The following is a 20,411-nucleotide window of genomic DNA, read 5'->3' as shown; positions in this document are numbered from 1 at the left end:
AGCCACTCTGGAAAACATTAGCTTGGAGATTCCTCAAAAAATTAAAAATAGAACTACCCTACAACCCAGAAACTGCACTACTAGGTATTTATCCAAAGGATACGAAAAGGCTGATTCAAAGGGGGCACAGGCACCCCAATGTTTATAGCAGCACTATCAACAATAGCCAAAGTTATGGAAAGGGCCCAAATGTCCATTGATTGATGAATGGATAAAGAAGATGTACATACAGACAATGAAATATTACTCAGTGATCAAAAAGAATGAAATCTCAGGGCGCCTGGGTGGCTCTATCAGTTAAGCGTCTGACCGACTTTGGCTTGGATCATGATCTAGCAGCTGGTGGGTTCGAGCCCTGCGTTGGGCTCTGTGCTGACAGCTCAGAGCCTGGAACCTGCTTCAGAATATGTGCCTCCCTCTTTCTCTGCCCCTTTCTGCTCACGCTCTGTCTCTCTGTCTCTGTCTCTCTCTCTCTCAAAAAAAAAAAAAAAACGTTAAAAAAAAAAGGATGAAATCTTGCCATTTGCAACAACATAGATGGAACTAGAGTGTATTATGCTAAGTGAAATGTCAGTCACAGAAAGACAAATAACATATGATTTCACTCATGTGGAATTTAAGAAACAAAACAGATGAACATAGGGGAAAGGAAGCAAAAATAAGATCAAAACAGAGAGGGAAGCAAACCACAAGAGACTCTTAAATACAGAGAACAAGCTCGCGGTTGATAGAGGGGAGGTGAGTGGGGGGATGGGCTAAATGGGTGATGGACATTAAGGAGGGCACTTGTTGGGATGAGCACAGGGTGTTATATATAAGTGATTAATCACTTAATTCTATTCCTGAAATCATTTTTATACTATATATTAACTAACCTGGATTAAAAAAAAAAACAAACACACACACAAAAACAAAACAGAATAGAAACTTAACTTGAAAAAAAATTAAAGGGAAACTTGCCAACAGGATGGGCAGAAGGAACAGCAAACTTGAAGATATCAATAAAATGATCATATCTGAAGAACAGAGCAAAAATAGGATAAATATAAATGAACAGAGCTTTGGAGTCCTGTAGACTAACATTTAGAAGTCCAACAGAATGTAACTGTAGTCCTAGAAAGAGAGAAAGAAGAAAAGAAAAAAATATCTGAAGAAACAACAGCTGAAAACTTCCCAAATTTTGTGAAAAGCATGGAGGTATTAATCTTAAAAACTCAGTAAACTCCAGGATAAATACGAAGAAAACTATTCCTTGTTAGGTACATCAGAGTCAAATTTCTGCTGGCCAAAGATAATGAAAACATTTTGAAAGCAGGCAGAAAATGAACAAATCATTTACACAGAAACAGCAATAACACAACGACTGCCTTCTTACAGAAACAATCTAGGCCATAACATAGAAGAATTACATATTCAAAACGTTAGTAAAAAAAGCTGAAAACTAAAAATTCCGTATCTGATGAAACCTTACTCCAAAGAGGAAAGGGAAATAGGTATTTTCAGATAAGCAAAAGACTGAGTTCATTTGTTGCCAGCTGAACTGCAGTAAAAGAAATACTAGAAGAATCTACTCAGGCTGAAGGGAATGATTGTGAATGGAAACTGAGATCTAGAAGAAGGAATTAAGGGCATTGGAAATGGCAAATTATGGAGGTAAATGTAAGGTCAGTCTATCTATCTATCTATCTATCTATCTATCTATCTATCTATCTATGTCTGTCTAACTATATCTATCTGCATTTTTTTCAAAAAGAATGATACTGTTGAAAAATTTCTGTATTTTACCTGAAATGCAATACAAATTCTAAGTAGATTACAATCCTTAGAGCAAATCTATATATCTATATACATACCTAAATCTATTACATATATATGCATATATACCTATATATATGCACATATATGTAACACTACATTGTACATCTGAAACTAATACTGTATGTTACCTAGACCAAAATAAAAAGAAAATTTAAAAATGTATATAATAATACAGACAAGGAGAAAAAAAGGAAGAGCAGGCAGCATGAGCTCCATATCAGTTCCTCTTGTCCCCTTTCACACAGGGACGAGGAATGGTGGCCTGGGTAGACACTGCACATGCAGTTGGTTTGCATTACAGTCTAGGAAACCTTAATCTTTTAAAGGAACTGCTGACAAACGTGCCCAACTTTTGATCCAGAAGGGGATATTATCTTTATTAACTTGGACGGCAACAAAACAAAATAATACAAACCCACACTGTCCACTTCCCTAGAAGAAAACATGTTAGACACTTTATCTTCTGAGGCTGTATAAAACACCCTTGGAAAGACTGGAAAAAAGTTGATGGGACTCAACAATTCTACTTGTAAGTACTTACCTCAGAGAAATTAATACATAAAATGCTCACATAAAGACCTGCTCATGAACTTTCAAATTAATACATAAAATGTTCACATAAAGACTTGCTCGTGAACTTTCAAAAGCAGCTTTGTTCATGATCACCAAAAATTGGAAATAACACAAATGTCCATAAACAGGAGAATGGAAAAGCTATGGTATATCCATACAATGAAATACTACTCAGTGGTATGAAAGAAACCAGGCAGAAAAAAGCAAATATGATATGATTCCCTTTGTATAAAATTCTAGCAAGGGCCAAACCTATTTATAGTGACAGCAACATATCAGTGATTGATTGCCTGGGGTCAGGTCAGGGGTGAGTGAATGACTGCAAGGGTCACATGGAAAGTCTTGTGGGTGATGATGTGTTATACATCTTGATTGTAGTGCTGGATACATGGGTGTATGTTTGTCAAAATTCATTGAAATTTACCTTCAAAATTTATGCATTTTTACATGTAAATTATGCCTCAATAAATTTGATGAAAGAAAAAGATAGCACAAAAATTTATTTCGTTGTTGTCTCTTTAAAAATGACAATTGTTTATACTGGATTAAAATTCTACAATCAGAAAAAACTAACATTTATTGAAAGTATTTAAGAAAGATTAATTTATTTATTGGAATTATAAGAAAACTTGTCATTATTGAGATATACACCCATAGGATTCATTGCTCTACACTTTTAAATCCTTAGCAAACCAAAGCTTTTCTAGATATGTGAAAATAACTATTGGAGTGAAAAAGGAGACTAGAAAAACATGCTCGATTTTCTAGCTTTTAGTTTAACATATTCAGTGGAAAGTTGAACAACGTCGGAATATTAAACTTATCAGACTTGTGAAAGTGACCTAGTTTGGAGAGACTCCTGTCATGCAGCTTTGTGGTAATTATTTATTGATTCTTCTCCAGCATACTTATTCCTTGATAACTTAATCGAAGACAGTTTTACCTTCAGTGCAAGAGCAAAGAATCTGATTAACTTCATTCTAACCCTACAGGTGTTTCATGTGTTTACAATGAATCCAAAGCTTTGGTAAAAAAAAAGTCACACTAATAATATCATGATATTGTGATATTGACTTAGGGTTTTCTTTAATATACAGCTGACCCTTGAACAACATGGGGGTTAGGAGCACTGACCTCCACAACACAGTTGAAAATCCTCATATAACTTTTGACTCCTCAAAAACTTAACCTGCTGTTGACTAGAAGCTTCACCGATAACATAAGCAATTGGTTAACACATATTTTGCATGCTACATGTACTATATACTGTACTCTCACAATAAACCAAGCTAGAGAAAATGTTTCTAAGAAAATCATGAGGAAGAGAATCTGTATATGTTTGTCTGCTGTCTGCTGAATAAATGAACAGGTTCCTTTAATAAATGAGCAGGTTTCCTTTAGCCGTTGCAATCAGAACACTGGTCTAATTCACCCAACTACTTTCCCCGAGCAGTTTCTCTGTCCAGTGCTCACCCCAGTTTTATATAACTGTAACTACAGTTACATATAAAATATAAAACTGGATCTCAGGTAATAATGGCAAGAATGTATCTTGGGCCACAGGGTCTTTCTGCTGATCATACCATTCTATGTTGTTCTATACCTGAGCATGCTGCTTTCTTGTCTTGCCAAAGCATTACTGAAACTTATTTTACCCTGTCATTAACCCTTGAAACCGCTTATCAAAATGTTGGAGAAGTAGACTATGACTGGGTAAAGTTCCCTGAGTGTTAGAACTGTCTTCCTGAGTCTAGAAAGATTTTCACACGAAGGGATCTACCTAGAGTTTAAAAGGCAAAGACAAGAGAACTGAATTTCTGGATCACTGTCTGGGCAACAGGTCAGTGATTAATGGGGAATATTTGCCGCAGTGCACTGTGATATTCCACTTTTATCATTCCAGACTCACTGGACTAAAGATCTCATGCATACATTCTTAATAGGACTTATTTTCCACTTCATCCTCTAATTACAATGCTTTCATACTAGAAAATTGTGAAGGATGTTGTTCCAAAGTGGTATCTCCACTTTGAAAATAAGCCTACCTGAACAAAACATCCTCTTTCATTCCATTCTTCTTTCACTCCTTAAAGTATCCAGATATAATTTAAATATTTTTTTAAAATTTCTTTATTTTAAGAGAGAGCAAGCATGGAGGTGGCAGTGAGAGAAGGAGGGAGAGAGAATCCCAAGCAGACTTTTTACCATCAGCGTGGAGCCTGATGTGGGGCTCGAACTCACAAACTGTGAGACATGATGACTTGAGCCAAAGACTGATGCTTAACCACTGAGCCACCTAGGTGCCTCTAATTTAAATCTTTCTTATGATTCATATATTTGGAAGTCTTGGTTTTTTTTTTTTTTTATCATGCCAGAAGAAGAGAATCTAAACAGTATTTAGATAAATAATGGGACTTGGTACACCAGTTTTTAAGGTTGAGATAATGGGAAAGCCTTAGTCTCTTATCTAGCTATGTAAAACAGAAAAACAGCAAATGGTGAAATACCAATTTGTAAAAGGATGCCTCATTATTTTCACTAAATAATTAATGCCTTGGGGCGCCTGGGTGGCGCAGTCGGTTGAGCGTCCGACTTCAGCCAGGTCACGATCTCACGGTCCGTGAGTTCGAGCCCCGCGTCAGGCTCTGGGCTGATGGCTCAGAGCCTGGAGCTTGTTTCCGATTCTGTGTCTCCCTCTCTCTCTGCCCCTCCCCTGTTCATGCTCTGTCTCTCTCTGTCCCCCCAAAAATAAATAAACGTTGAAAAAAAATAATTAATGCCTTATTTACAGAATAGAGATTTACCAAAAAGACACTATTTCCACTTGTACCTGAATGCATTGTTTTTTGTTGTAGTGGAAAAATAATTGATACTATTTTTTTTAATTCACCCAGAAGCTTTCATCTCCATGCATTCAACACAGTTATGCAGAATTTTTTGAAGTCCCACAACTCAATGAAATAGCTTTTATCTGCAATAGGAAACAAAGTGTTAAGAGAACAAGAAAAGGAAGGTCATTAAACTTGCCTAGGGTGGGGAAGGGACAAGGCAGAGAGAAAGAAATTGAAGAAATCCTTGAGAACAGGTGACACAATTGGACCTTTGAAGATAGCAGAATTTTTTGGTGGTTAAAGGGTCTGCTTAGGACAAGGGGCTATATATGCATGAATGTGGGGGTTTGAGAGCACAGTGCCTGTTTGAAGAAAAACACTACAGCTTTGGGGAAGCTATTAAAGATTCTAGATTAAGGGAGAATGTGTGAAGAGCAGAAGGATAATATATTTTGGGGAGATGACTCTAGTTGTAATAGATATATATCTATCTCACCTATTTGTGATATATATCATATATATATGACATATATATCATATATATCATATATCTCACATATATATCACATATTCATACATATATGAATACAGTCAAGTTGGAAGAGAAATTGTCTGCAGGGAGGCTTTTTCCAAAGCTACTGTTCTATCTCAGAATGGAACCATTGGGGGCCTAGAACTGGGTGATGAAGAGAATGGGAAAGAAACTTGGTTGTAAGAGGTGTCAATAATACTATGGAAATGAAGTAAACATGATTTGATGACAGACTAGCCATCAGGGATAAGTATTTAAAGACTTCAGGATGTTTGGAATGAGTTTATTGGTAGAACAAGAGGTCTGGAAGGGGAACTCCTTTGGGGATTAAAATACTGCAGACAACTTTTGACAGATTAGCTGAGGAACTATCTGGCACTCAGTAGGATATAGGGATTAAATTCTGTAGTGAAGGCTGGGCTCCAGATCTGGATTAAGGGTGGCTACTGCCTTTTAAAATCTAGGGGGACTCTGGACGTATCTGCATGCAAAGGGTTTGAAAAAGACAACAGAGTTAGCCTCAATTGTTGATCCACTCATATATACCTACACCTACCTCCGTGCAGACAGTGAAGACTAGAAGGCAGAGACGAAAACAGCTACTCCCCATGTGAACTGTGTCATGTAGTCAGACTCACACCAAACTGGGTGTCTCTAGCACCCTTGTTTTGCTTATAGCTGCACTCTTTACTGCTTGCCTAAAGGTAATTATGTTTCCCAGCATCTTTTGGAATTCTTCATCTGTGCCCCGAAGAAGGACCTGGACACTTACCACTCACCTGTCACCACAAGAGCATTCCCAGCCTGGGATGACAGAGACAAGTAAGGCTATTCCATCAGGGCAGCGTGGGGTGCTGGGCAACACTAGGACAGTCCCACAGATGCAGGGAGAAATGAGGAAAGCTTCCTGCAAGTGGTGCTGTCCCTGCCATGTCTTAAAGGGGAAGGGACAAAGGGAAACTTGTTCCAGACAGAGATAATGTAAATACACAGAGGAAAGAATAGTCATGACACAGTTGAGAAATTCTACAGCTTGTACAACAGAAATATAGATCATAGAGCATCTTTTTGGCTAATTTGGATTTTATACTTAAGGTAATGAATAACCACTAAAGAAGAAGGCACAAGGAAGTGACATAATAACATTTCCATTTTATTTATTTATTTATTTATTTATTTATTTATTTATTTATTTATTTAACGTTTATTTATTTTTGAGACAGAGAGAGACAGAGCATGAACGGGGGAGGGTCAGAAAGAGGGAGACACAGAATCTGAAACAGGCTCCAGGCTCTGAGCGGTCAGCACAGAGCCCGACGGAGGGCTCGAACTCATGGACTGCGAAATCATGACCTGAGCTGAAGTCGGCCGCTTAACCAACTGAGCCACCCAGGCGTCCCTAAAATTTCCATTTTAAAAACATTCCAACAGTGTGGAACTTTGGAAGATGCCTTGGGAAACTGGTGGCAAGACAATGTTAAAAGTTATTGCAATGGTTGAAATAAGTGATGGTGAGGGCCCGAGTGGAAGAAGGAAGAGAAGGCCCAGAAATAAAGAAGGGAAACATTATGGATGAAGTATCAGCAAAAAAGTAAAAGGATGGAAGGGCCGGAGAGGGGAAGGGGCCCAGGAAAGAAGGTCCTGGGAGAAGGACAAGGGGGTACATTCAAGAATACAAGTGCTACCACTGAAGACTCTTTTAAAAAAAATTTTTTTTTAATGTTCATTTATTTTTCAGAGACAGAGACGGAGCATGAGTGAGGGAGAGGCAGAGAGAGAGGGAAACACAGAATGCAAAGCAGGCTCCAGGCTCTGAGCTGTCAGCACAGAGCCCGATGTGGGGCTGGAACTCAGAAGTCATGAGATCATGACCTGAGCTGAAGTTGGATATTTAACCAACCGAGCCACCCAGGCGCCCCTGAAGACTCTTTTTTTAAGGAAAGGGGAAAGAATGGGATTCCAATGATTCAGGTACAAATTTAGGACTTAATAACAGAATACCGAGATGTTTTTATGTCAGAGCATAAAAGTTTTCTTTAGTTCAAATAGCTCCAAATGATTTCAAAAGGAAATTCAAATTACAGAATTGGATATTTATATCTGTGCCAGACTAGATTAAATCAAATTAACAAAACTTTAAAACATACCTATATTTGGAATTCCTCTGTAGACTATAGAGAATGGCAGAAGCATAAGGCATTGATATTTGCTTGTCTGTTTACCTACAGCTTGTACACGCATAATTCCTCTTGCTTCCCATTTCCTCCCCTTTACACTCTTTTCCTCAGGATGAACACAATAATAAATATATTTTGTAGCACCTTTTGTTTGAAGAGACCTAGGTTTTACTGTCTTCAGAAAAACTCAAAACACAAATTTATTATTTTTATGTTATTCTATATAGAGCTTATACTTACCCTACAGATCCCAGTTTTTGAAACTTCTTTTTCAACTATAAATATGAAATCATTACTCTCTTGGTCATGGGCCTCAGAAACTCAAATTAGCAAATTCTGTAATCTGAAACCTTTTGAATCTAACAAAAGTTTTGGATATTAGCACCAAATATGCCGTCCATTTAAAAATATGACTCTTCCAGTGCAGACTGGTACCCTCAGCCATTTTATTGCTTACTCAATCAATATTAAATATTAATGTCTTCAAGCACTTTCTGACCTATTTCATATTAAGACCAATAACTCACCTTAGAAAAGTTCTTGATATAATTAACAATCTTTTCAGGCACACTTCCACAGCTGACCCACTTTAAAGTGGAGAAAATTAATACAAATAAAGGAGAATGTGCCACAGGATTATTTACCCTTATAATATTTAGAGCGGGTTAAAAGTAATTTAGAACTTCCCTTGAAACCAATTTAAAAAATATTCTCAAGAGTAACCTACACAGGATCAAAGTCCACTTAATATAATGAGACAATATGCCCATTATAAACTGCCAAACGATAAGACACTGGTCTGGGCTTGACAAAGGTAAATGACATTCAGATATTTATTGTTTATGGCAGCAGCCTTTGAAGCAGAATGCAAGACTCTTAATTAGAGTGCAGGAAGAAACTATCAAAGCTGCTATTTCTAAATTTTTTATCTGAAAGGAAAAAAAAAAAGCTTTATCAAATTAAATATTCAGATATTCACTGCTCCCCTCCCTTGGTGCTTCTTGTAAAAAGCTCCATACAAGATAGCCCCGTGATGATTCTGCAGAGACTACACAGTGAGAAGAGGTCAGCAGGGTACCTCACTTGTTTTACAGCAGTCAGTGACTTCTGATGTATTATGGTTTATGAGCTATAGAATGTCACTGATGCAGTTAATTTTAACATCCAAGACCTTACACAGCAGAGTAATTCTATTACAATACTTCGTAAAGAGATGGGGAGTGACCATGAAAATATTTTGCAACAAACAGAGATTTTATGATTATCTTGAAGCAAAGAATTTAATCAAGAGTTGACCTTTCAGAAAAAGAAAATGGTCTTTATTTGCTGATGTTTACTGGGACATACTACCTGTCAGTAGTATGCTACCTATGAGATGATTTAAAGAAGCCAAGGAGGAGAAGGAGGAGGAGCAGGAGAAAGAGAAGGACTACAAGAAAAAGAAGAAGAAACAGGAAGAAAACAACACACTTATTCTACAACTTGAAAATAAAAGTAACAAGTTAACATGGATCAACTCTGAATTTGAAAAGAACTCTAAGGAAAGATTATTTTGAAATTGGACATTCCTGAAAATATTTCTGAAAGTGGCTCACCTCACAACTCATATTTGTATCGAACTTAAGAATGGAAGTTTCTATTTTGCTTTAAAATCTTCTAAAGGAAGAGTTCCAGAGGTTTTTGTTTCTTTTACTTTGCAAGAACAAAGGATGATATCAGGAAAGACTGACATTTCCTCGCACAATTACAAGAATATTCTTTGCATAACCAAAGGATGGGGTTTAATGCAAACATCATGTTTTAGGAAAGTCAGCCAGTGCCACACTTCTCTCACCAATACAACTTTGCTACCTTTTCCTTCTGGACAGAGTTAAAACCAAATTTTGAAATAAGGAAAACAGAATGGGACCTTTGAAACACGCACTGTATCATAAGCCTTAAACTGAAATGAAAAATAAAATCACACTACACTGTCTAAAATGATCATTCATGTACTCCTTTTTAAAAAAATGTTTATTTATATTTGAGGCAGGGTACGCATGTGTGAGTGCGCCAATGAGTGTGAGCAGGTGAGGGATAGACAGAGGGAGACAGGGAATCCCCAGCAGGCTTCAAGCTGTCAGTGTATAGCCTAATGGAGGTAGTGTGGTGGGGCTTGAACTCATGAATCCGTGAGATCACGACCTGAGCCAAAATCAAGAGTCGAATGCTTAACCGACTGAGCCACCCAGGTGCCCCAACACTCATTTCTTACTAAAATACTTTATTTCCTCATCTATTTCTTATCCTTTACAATTCTACTTTTTGAGTGTTTGCAAATGTATAGGACATATTAATACAGCGGTCCATATATACATAATTTACAAATAAGAGTACATGTTCTGGGTGAGTGCTCAAAAATATCTCATTGGTAAGAGGGCAAAAAAGCTTAAAAACCATGGGTTTATGGTGCTGATATAATAGTGGGCTGCAAATTCCATCAGGTGATTAGCTACAGTAATTGCATGTAAACAAATGGTTAAAAGTGCTGCATTTATACGATGTTAACATGAATTTTTTCCTATTAAGTTCCGGAACCACTATTTTAATGCCTCACAATTAATGAAATCACCGCAATTTTAGTCCTTACTGCAATCCTTATTTTAGGTTATTACAATAATTTAAAAACAATCCTTCTTCAGCCATGTAGTTAAATTGGGTACTTGACTTCCCTTTGTTGTTCCAGATAATGACAATTACTATGAGGTCTCTACAATGTTTCCCTTGTTTGAGGAAGACCATGAGTTACAAACTGAACACGAGAGTCATGTTAGAATTACAAATGTGTGTATACCTATTATACACACACGCACGTATGCACACACTTTTTTTTTTAATTTTCTTAACATTTATTTATTTTTAAGAGACACAGAGAGACAGAGCATGAGCAGGGGAGGGGCAGAGAGAGAGAGGGAGACACAGAATCTGAAGCAGGCTGCAGGCTCTGAGCAAGTGGTCAGCATAGAGCCTGATGCAAGGCTTGAACCCACAAATTGTGAGATCATGACCCAAGCTGAAGTCAGATGCTCAACCGACTGAGCCACCCAGGCACCCCTGCACACACTTCTTTACATGAAAGTCCATTCTTCTGTGCTAAGGTCTAACTTAAACACAGGTAGTATGGATGGGTGGTATGGATGTCTACCATGATGATTTCAGGATCCTGAAATTCCATAGTGATCCACACTTATGGATCTAAAAGACGCCTGACTTCTTGAATTTCTGCATTCTGTCATAAACATCATCTCAGGAAAACTGATACAATTTATTAATTCTACTTTAACAAATGAGAAAATCAAAGCTTGGAGAAAGAAGATATGTGATCATGTTATTTTTTAATAGAGTCATATTCAGTAAAATGCAGCATTTTAAACACATAGTTTGGTACTCTTGGAGAAATATTTATATTTGTCATACTATTCTTAAATTAGTGGAAGCAGGACTTCTATTCCCGTTCTTTCTGATGCCATTTTCTTAAATGCAATCAGCAAAGTCATAGAAATTGGCACTGTCAGATATTAAAAAATTATGGCAAATCTGTAATTCATAATTCATTTATTTCCCAAAGTCCATTTGCAGAGTGCCAACTAGGTATAAAAAGGCACTATGCTGACAGCTCTTGGGGACTGAGATTAGGACAGGACATTCTATGGCTCTCCAAGGAGAGAGGGCACCAATCCCAAGGGCACAGGCATAGAAAACTAAAGATGGGAGAACCCAAGAGCGTGTAATCATTTTGTTCAAGGCATACGGAAGATCTCTTATAAAATCATATGCTTTAAGGGTTTAGCAAGCAGATTCACTGGCCTCTGCAATAAATGCAGTCATATTTAAAAAGGAAGTGACACAACACTACACTGTACTCACACACAGCTATTAGAAATGATATCCACCTTAAAATGGTTTATGTAACTTTTATTGTACTTCCAGGGGGTAGAATAGATTTACACTTAAGTTTTGGAAAACTGCTCACTGACAGAACCATTATAGTAATTGCACTGGGTCTGTTTATTAATTTGTCACAATTAAGTCAATAAGAGCTTTACTAATGTCCTATTACTTGATTAGTTTTGAAAGTGATTATCTTAAGAACTCAACTTAATTGGAAGCCTCTCAATTTACAAGGTACATTAAACCCTCAGTAGCATCTTAAGATTATTCAACATATGCAGGTCAATTACCAGTAATCACTGTTTTGTACAAATGTTCCATAAAAACTATAGCATGACATGACAAAGAGGGAAAGTGAGACCTAATTAATAATGCTAAACTCCAACTGACATTTCCAGGATAAAAGGGCAATATGAGCCTTCATATAAGGTCTTCCTAAAACTAGGTCTGTTACTAAAAATCAAATAAAGAAATGCTAGCAACTCTCTACCTTACAGATGAAGATAATTTGTCATGATTGCTAAATCACCAAATTGCATTGCTTGTACTCATGCCCAGCTGCACATTAATTTCCAGATTAGTAAATTACAATTAATTCTTATTATTGCTCCATCACTTTTCTTTTTCCAGTTAATAAAAGAGACAGCAATCAATTCTTGTTCATCCTACTTTTTAGAACAGATCAACTACAACCACTACTGCATGAGCAGAAAACATGGAGTGGTTAATATACCCACTGAGAGTGTAAGCCTTTTAAAAATTATTGGCTGTAGTATAAATATTTTATATTGACCTTCCAATTCCCAATGATTCAATATAGTTAGTTGAATATTTACAATGATTAACAATAATAAGGGCTGAGAAATTGCTTTGATACCTAGGCTGATTTCCAAACATCTAATCAAACAATTTTATAAACTTTTAAATTAAACTTTATTAATTAGATATTTGAAAGGTTTGCCCCACACTAAAAACATGAGCCTGGTCTTGAGATTAATCACAGGAAAATTGATTGCTGCTTCATTAAAAATCTGGGATAGTAGGCTCCTTGAAAAGATTATTCCACTGCTGACCTGTAAAGGCACTGTATGAATTATGTGTTCTGACTTGTTCCTAATTTAAGTCCTGTACACAGAATACATTTCCAATTGCCAAGTCTGATTTGCCACCAATTGTGTGAATACAGTGAACAAAGCTGAATCCCTAAAATACTAGTTCTGAGCATTTGAAAAACTTGAGATGAAAGCCACTTTGAGTTTGTTGCATTCAAATAACTATAATTGTCCTTAAAATTGTCCTGGGGAGTTAACTGCTTCAACAGTGGGATGCTGTGGGGGAAAGTAGTGGTCATATTTAACAATCCAGTTCCATGCATTTTGTACCAAGGATCTATCTGCCAAGAACTGAATAGTGAGGAAGGCCTCTTACCAGCCTTCCCACATACCACAAGCCATTTTTAAGGGATTTAAGCAGCCCTCTTGGGGTAGATTGTCTCTCAATTGCCTACACATCACCTTTGATAAATTTTTGCACTTTAATTACTCATATGCTGTAATTTAGCTTTAAGTGTGGGCACTTCAGGAAATACAGAAAAAAAAAAAACCCACACATTTTTTCAGCATCTAATCCTTGGTTGAATAAAACATCAGCCAATTTACTCCATTCACATGTCAACTTTCTGCCACTGCCCCACCGAAGTGCAGCAGAAGTGGTCTGTGGCAGACGGGAATTCATGAAGCAAGAGGGTGGGGTGGTGTAGAGAAGTAATGAGGACTGTTAGAGGCTGTGTGCAAAGACAGATATGGTCTGCTCCTTCCTCCAGGGAATAAAAGACACTGAAAACCTCATTTACCTGGGTATTAACTTCAATTATGGCCAGAGGAGTGGGAAGAAATGGAACAGTTCAGACACCATTAGGTTCTTGAAATTCTTACTGCCTCACAACGCATGACTAAGGAATAGCAAAGCATCCTTTATTCAGAATTTCTTGTCCCTTACGTCCCAATAAAGGAGGATATACACAAAGTACCTTTAAATTAAGTGTTGCTATCCTTATTTTCCACTTGCAATAAATAAATGCCTTTAGTTTGGTCAAGCTATGGAGTGCTTGGCACAGATATAGTGATCTGACGCTTGGCAAGAGAATTAAATGATCCAGAAGAAGCCTGGGTTCCCTCCTCCTCTTCTGATGGGAGGATGATCATAGCTTCTTGGGCTCTGGAATGCCCTCAGGTATAGGACCAGGTCACCAGCTGCTTAAAATAAAGTTGCTTTGCCTGAGCCATAGGAATGGCTTTTACACAAATGGCTCTCCTTTCTATGTTACCCCGAAGTCCTTCATTGAAAATGTTTTTTTGTTCCCCTCTATGCTAAAATGGACCAACATTTGCTTTCTAGTCTTACTGAATTAAAAAAAAAATAATAGTGCAAGGGAAAAAACATGTAAACTTTTTTGGGGGGTAATTAAGGTCTGGAATCAGTGCTTTCCAGAAGAGGCAATAAACTGCTTAGAATTAATTGAAAGAGTTGGGTAATTATTAACAAAATAAACTAGTCATAGAAACAGAATCCTCCCTCCCCTCTCCTCCGCCACTCCTCACCCCTCAAGGATGTTTGGAGTTGGGGGCTTCACTGAGCAGCTCTGAGATTTAAGAAACTAACTAGCTCTTATGGCTCATTTCTTATATTACGATGGTTCTCAAAGTATGGTCCTTGAGCATCAGCAGCATTGGTAGCATCAGCCTCTGCGTCAGCTGGATCTGGGTAGAAATGCAAATTATTGAGACCTACCAAAAACCTGTCCAGTCAGAAACTCTTAGGGGGCAGCCAACAATATTTGTTTTTAACAAACTCTCCAGGCAACTCTTATACACTCTAAAATTTGAGAACTACTATTCTATTAAAGCTGGGTATTTTCATACCAATTTTCTAATATTTCTATATTTCAAAAGTTAAACTGACCATCAATTGGGCAGGGAAATGTTTTCAAAGGTAATTGAGAAGAGAAATGAAGCTATTCTCAGCATATAAACACTAGACTTAATGCAGTGATTTTCAACCCCAGGTGAACACTGGAATAGCTGAGGAGATTTGAAAAATGCCAAGACCATACTCCAAGCCAAATGAAACAGACCTGGGGACAGGGAGGCAGCAAAAAATATGTATGTTTAAATGCCCTAGTTATTCTAAAGCACTGGAAAGGTTGAGAATCACTGACAGAAAGTAACCATAGCAGTCAGACCCTCAGTAGAAGTGAGACAGCCTAAGAACTAGGAAGGATGGCTCTACAGATATTTACAGTAAGAGTGCACATACCTTCTTATGGACCAGGTTTATGCCATATTAATTAAACACTATCTAATATGTGGGACATGGGAAAAGACCATTGCCTTTTATTGCCTCACACACTTCTTAAATCTTATGGATGGAGCAGTTCTTATTTCTAGAGGAGACAATTCACCAATAAATATAATTTTAGAGAGGAAACTGAGATTGGAACCTATAGGCTGATTCCAAAATATTCTAAAAAATAACAAATATTTGAGTATGGAACCAGCACAATCCTACATGTACTACATGGAGGCATTCTCTCTATATTTCCAGCTGGCTCTACAAATACCATCTCTCTTCCTGACCTCAAAAATGAAACTTGAGAATGGGTTATAAGCACTGAGTAGCTTAAAAACTTAAAAACTGCTATAAAAGAAGTATCAAGACCAAATTAGTTTTAGTTATGTGCTATTTTCTATAATATAAAATACTATACACACCACATAATTTTATAATGAAAATTGAGAAGAACAAAAATTAATAATAATTTCAATTTACATTTATTTCACACAACTTCGAATGATATTTTATAATTAAACCATTAGATTTCCACAAAAAACTTTATGAGGTCATTAGGATAAGTAAAATTACTATTATTATTTTACTTTATGAGAAGGTAACTCAGTTTAGTGACTTATCCAAGGCCAACAGCTATATTGACAATGTTCATAAACAGCAGCTTTAACTATGGTACTGATATTCTAATGTCTGACATTGATAACTTTGTGCATGTCAGTATGAAAACCTTAAAATATAGTTATTATTAAAACATTCAATCAGGAAAAATAAAAACAGAGTAGGTTAGCTTAAGATGCTTGGAAAAAGTGGAACTTCCTTCTTTTCTAGGGTTGCTTGAACTTTGAATTTTTAGCAGATCCACAAAATATATAAATAAAAGATAAAGATAAGACACAACACTGATTTTACACTCAGGTTGTATCACTGCTACAGAACCTTTTTCAGCATTTTGCATCAGAATATTAGAGAATCATTAAATAAGTCTGATCTGTTCATGTTCAAAAAATTTGTTTCTTGATTTTTAAAATATTATTCTTGTGACTTAAAGTCTAAGATTGTATTTGCTTCATCTTAAAATTTAATAAGTTTAATAATATGAACATTTATATTTCAACTCTCAAATAAAACACAGGGAGATATATGGAAAATATTTTTAAAAATATTTAGCTTAATTAGATGGTCTTTCATAGTTTGTGTCTACTGAAACCAGCTACAATAATACTTAAGCATTTACACCCCAAAGTAAAACCCAATAAGGGGGCTACTGCCTTTTGTTACTATAGTACATGCTTCACACAGGATAATCTTTCACTATTAGAAAACCTTAAGCTATGTAGCATTCTTAATTAAGGCCCCATTTCAGTTAAAGTAAAGCAATTTGCAATTTAATTATAATAATAATACAAATTGCAACGTAACTAATGATACAATATGCTGTTGTGTTGCATAATTAGAGCAGTCAGTAAATAAGGTTTTACAAAGCAGGAAATAAGAATAGGTGAAGGAGTTGTGCTCATTCATCACCTTGCTGACTAACGAGAGCTGGAACGGAGATCAGTCACTTCCCAGCACATCCCTTGATGTGCGCCACAAAAGCACACGCTATAGACAGTTCCACTAATCTAATATAACCACCAGGCAAGTGTCAGTTTGGAAAAATCCACAAAGAGAAACAAGTGATAAAATAGTATATAGCTAAAACTAACTCATTTATCAAGAAAGACAGAATAATTATTAGGAATGCCCAGATTGTAGGCCCTGTGATAGAAATGAGTAATGGGAACATTAACTATATTATTTTAAATTAAGAACACACTGGAGAAAACTCCAAATCTAGTAAGTTTACTCTATCTAGGCTTGAATTACACCTAGAAATATGGAAATAGTGAAATGCTTGATTTTACAAACCACAGAGGTGATTTTTCTTCTGTAGGGTGGAGAAAAACAGTAATAAGATCAGACATCAAATTTTGACATTTGCACATTAGAGAAATTGAGTTCTACCAAAAATCTAATCTACTAAAAAGGCCATGCTTTCCTTTTAGCAGAGGTGTTATATAATACACACATCTTCATTCTGCTATTGTATTGGTGAAGCTGGTATGTTAGTCGAATCAGGTCCTGTGTATGACACCCAGGTATCTGTTCAAATTACCGCTTGCTATTAAATCACAATTCCGATTAACTTACAAGATAATATAGCAGCTCTTGAATTAAGAATTATTACAGATGTAGCAAAAGAGATAATTATATATCTATTTTTTCTGAACAGATTTTTGGGACAGAATTCCTAATGTGGAACATGAGTAAATTATTTAGATTCTCTGCTATTCTCAGTTTGCACAAATGCTGAAAACCAATTTGGCTTATTGGTGTTTTGGCTCCAAATGCATAAACCTCCTCAATTCAAACTACTGCTTGCTTTAAATTCAACTCGGTGAGTACTTATTATCTCTCCTTGGCACAGACCAGTTTACATTCATCAGTTACTTGAGTGAGTGTATAATATAGTAACATATAAAAAATATATTCTGCTTTATCAACCAGGCCGTGAATACCCTGAGGGAAAGATCATGTCGGTTGTCTTTTTAAATAAAGTGAAGAGAAACAGAAAATCTTCCCAGGACCCAGTACAGAAACTTTATCACAGCAGGGACTAAAATAAATGCTTATTTCTTACAACAGAAAGGTAAAGAAACCAATTATCTTCAGGCAATAATCTGAATACTAGAGGGATGTGAATAGATAACACCAATAAGTTCACATTTTTTGTTAGCATATAGGTGTTGGCAAAGAGCAGCATCCCTATTTTTAAAATTGAGAAGCAAGAGAACTATGATATTACAGACAGAATATTCTATACCTCTCCCATCATAATTATTGCCAAAATTTTCAAAGCCAGTCAACAGTGAGTATGTAGCTACTGTATTCTAAAAAGCACCCTCAAGCACTTTTTTTCTTGTGGGAATCATTCCACAGACACTCCCTTATTCTGAGAAGATAATTAAGAAAATATGTTTTTGCCAGACATATTTTTCCCCTCTCCTTTGAAAATTTTACTGCTGACAGCCGTCAAAAAACTAGAAAAGAAGCTCCATGCCAGCTGTCCCTTATCCTCTGGCACATACTGTAAAAATACAGATACTCAGAGGAAACAGCACATATACACAGGTTGACATGAACAGCACATCCTGAAAGGCACTTATTACAGATAAATATGAAACTCTGGCTTCTTTTCCTAGAGGATATTCTTTAAGGTAATAAACAAGCCTCACAGCTGGACGGAGAATGAATTCTATGAGTATACTTGATTACGCAAAGGGATATGAGGAATTTCAGTGGATTGATATCACTATTAATTCTGCCATGGCTTATTTTGTGAATTTGGGCAAGTCAGTGCTATTTAGTAAATGGGATTGAGAATGGAAAAAATGTATAATAAAAAATTTCATACAAATTGCCCAGGAAGAAATTAGAAGTGTTCCCATCAGCTCTTGAGTGGTCACCTAATTTCCTCTAGTTTTACGGGAAAACATTAGAGAATACAATAAAATGACACATTAGTTTTTAACATATATAATTTTCCTGTAATCTTTGAAATTAAAAAATTCTAATGTAAAACACTATACATTCAAAATAAGCTTTTATAAAAAACTCCATGCCCCAGTTGATGAATTTTCAAGAGGTATAGACAATAGAGGATAATAGAGGATTCCTCAGTATTTAAGTTTTTGGAAGTATTCCTTTGTGTACTGAAAACTACCTCCACTATACACGAAGGATAGTTTTAACTAAGGAAAAAGCCTCTTGGCTGTTGGAAGCAAACACTAAGTAAAATTAAATATGCTTGAAAAGAATCTAATTTCTTATGCTTATTTTGAGAGAGGCTAGAACTAACTGAATGATACGAGCACCTTACAATAACTGACTGAACTTCGGCAATGATGGAGGTGCACACCTCTCTCTGCTAGTTTCAGCAGGGCCTTATTTAATTACCTTCCAGGAAACAATGCAAATTAGTTCCGCAGAATCTTAGAGTAGAAGTTGGAGAGATCATTCACGTCAGTATTTTAAACTTAGGGTTCTTAGGTTCTAGGTGGGCTCTGATGGTGCTGTTAGCTTTTGGAAATTGTGTAAAAATATGTGTAGTCAGGAATGTGCACTTTATGAGGAGAGGGCCATGTTCCATCAGAATTTCCAAATGGCCTATAAACCTGAAAAGGTGCACGAAGCAACTACTGAAGTGGCCTAACTTCCAGTTTACAAATAATCCTGGGGAGCTGAAATGATTGCTGGAAAGACACTCAGAGTGGCTGTAAAATACCTGGAACCAGGTCTCCTGATAACCACTTAACTCAGTGTATTATTATGCTTATATCATTTTTTTCTCAGAGGGTAAGTAGGAAAAAAAAAAGTGTTAAATGTGCAAAGTGTTTTCATAACCAGGTCTTATTTCAGGTGGCAGAGTCGTTTCTAGGTCAGAGTATTTTCTATAAATACAAAGTCCAAAGATATAGAAGCCTATTATAGGTGATCTACATGAGCCAAATAAAAAACTCACAGACCTCCAAACAAACACCATACTGCCTCCAGGCCAAGCACACACCCACTCTTGCTTTGAGTCCCTGCAGTGTATGCTATGACCTTCAAGGTGGCAGAGAGAGCTGTTGGACCTCTAAAGGGAAAAGCGGATCCTGAGATATCACATCATACAATAGAGAACTCAAGTTAACATGGCCTACTTTGGTGGACTCTCCCTCTCCCTGCCTTACTGACTTAACATCCCCGCCTCAAACACACACACACACACACACACACACACACACACACACACACAATTATAAACAGGTACAGTGTGATGTCAGGTATCGATATATAACATACAAATGAAAACAAAGCGTCACATTTAACTGATTTATTAACCAAATAATTAATTTCACTGACTATTTAAGATTAATTTCAGGAAAGAAAGTCACTAAAATAAGTAATTTAGAATAAATGTGCATTAATCCTGCCAAATCACCCTGCACATCCTCTTGGCATTTCTAAAAACAAGAAAACTTTTTAATGTATTGATGTGTGTATAAATGTCTAAGTACATATTCTATCTCTACCATTTATATACAATATGATGTTAGGCAAATTACTTAATTTCTCTGCGGTGCAAGTCCCACTAGTAAAATGGAGATAACAATGGTATTG

At 36.4% G+C, this 20,411-nt stretch overlaps 1 protein-coding gene across 1 annotated transcript in view; it reads right to left on the bottom strand.

The window, feature by feature from the left end:
* The window catches only part of MAN1A1 (mannosidase alpha class 1A member 1), a 162,137-nt gene that overhangs the window by 47,498 nt on the left and 94,228 nt on the right, over positions 1-20,411 (bottom strand). The window lies entirely within an intron of this gene.

The sequence above is a fragment of the Acinonyx jubatus genome, chromosome B2 (genome assembly GCF_027475565.1).
Source record: "Acinonyx jubatus isolate Ajub_Pintada_27869175 chromosome B2, VMU_Ajub_asm_v1.0, whole genome shotgun sequence".
NCBI classification, from domain to species: domain Eukaryota; kingdom Metazoa; phylum Chordata; class Mammalia; order Carnivora; family Felidae; genus Acinonyx; species Acinonyx jubatus.
Note: the sequence above shows the minus strand (reverse complement) of the source record. Positions and strands in the feature narration are given on the sequence as shown.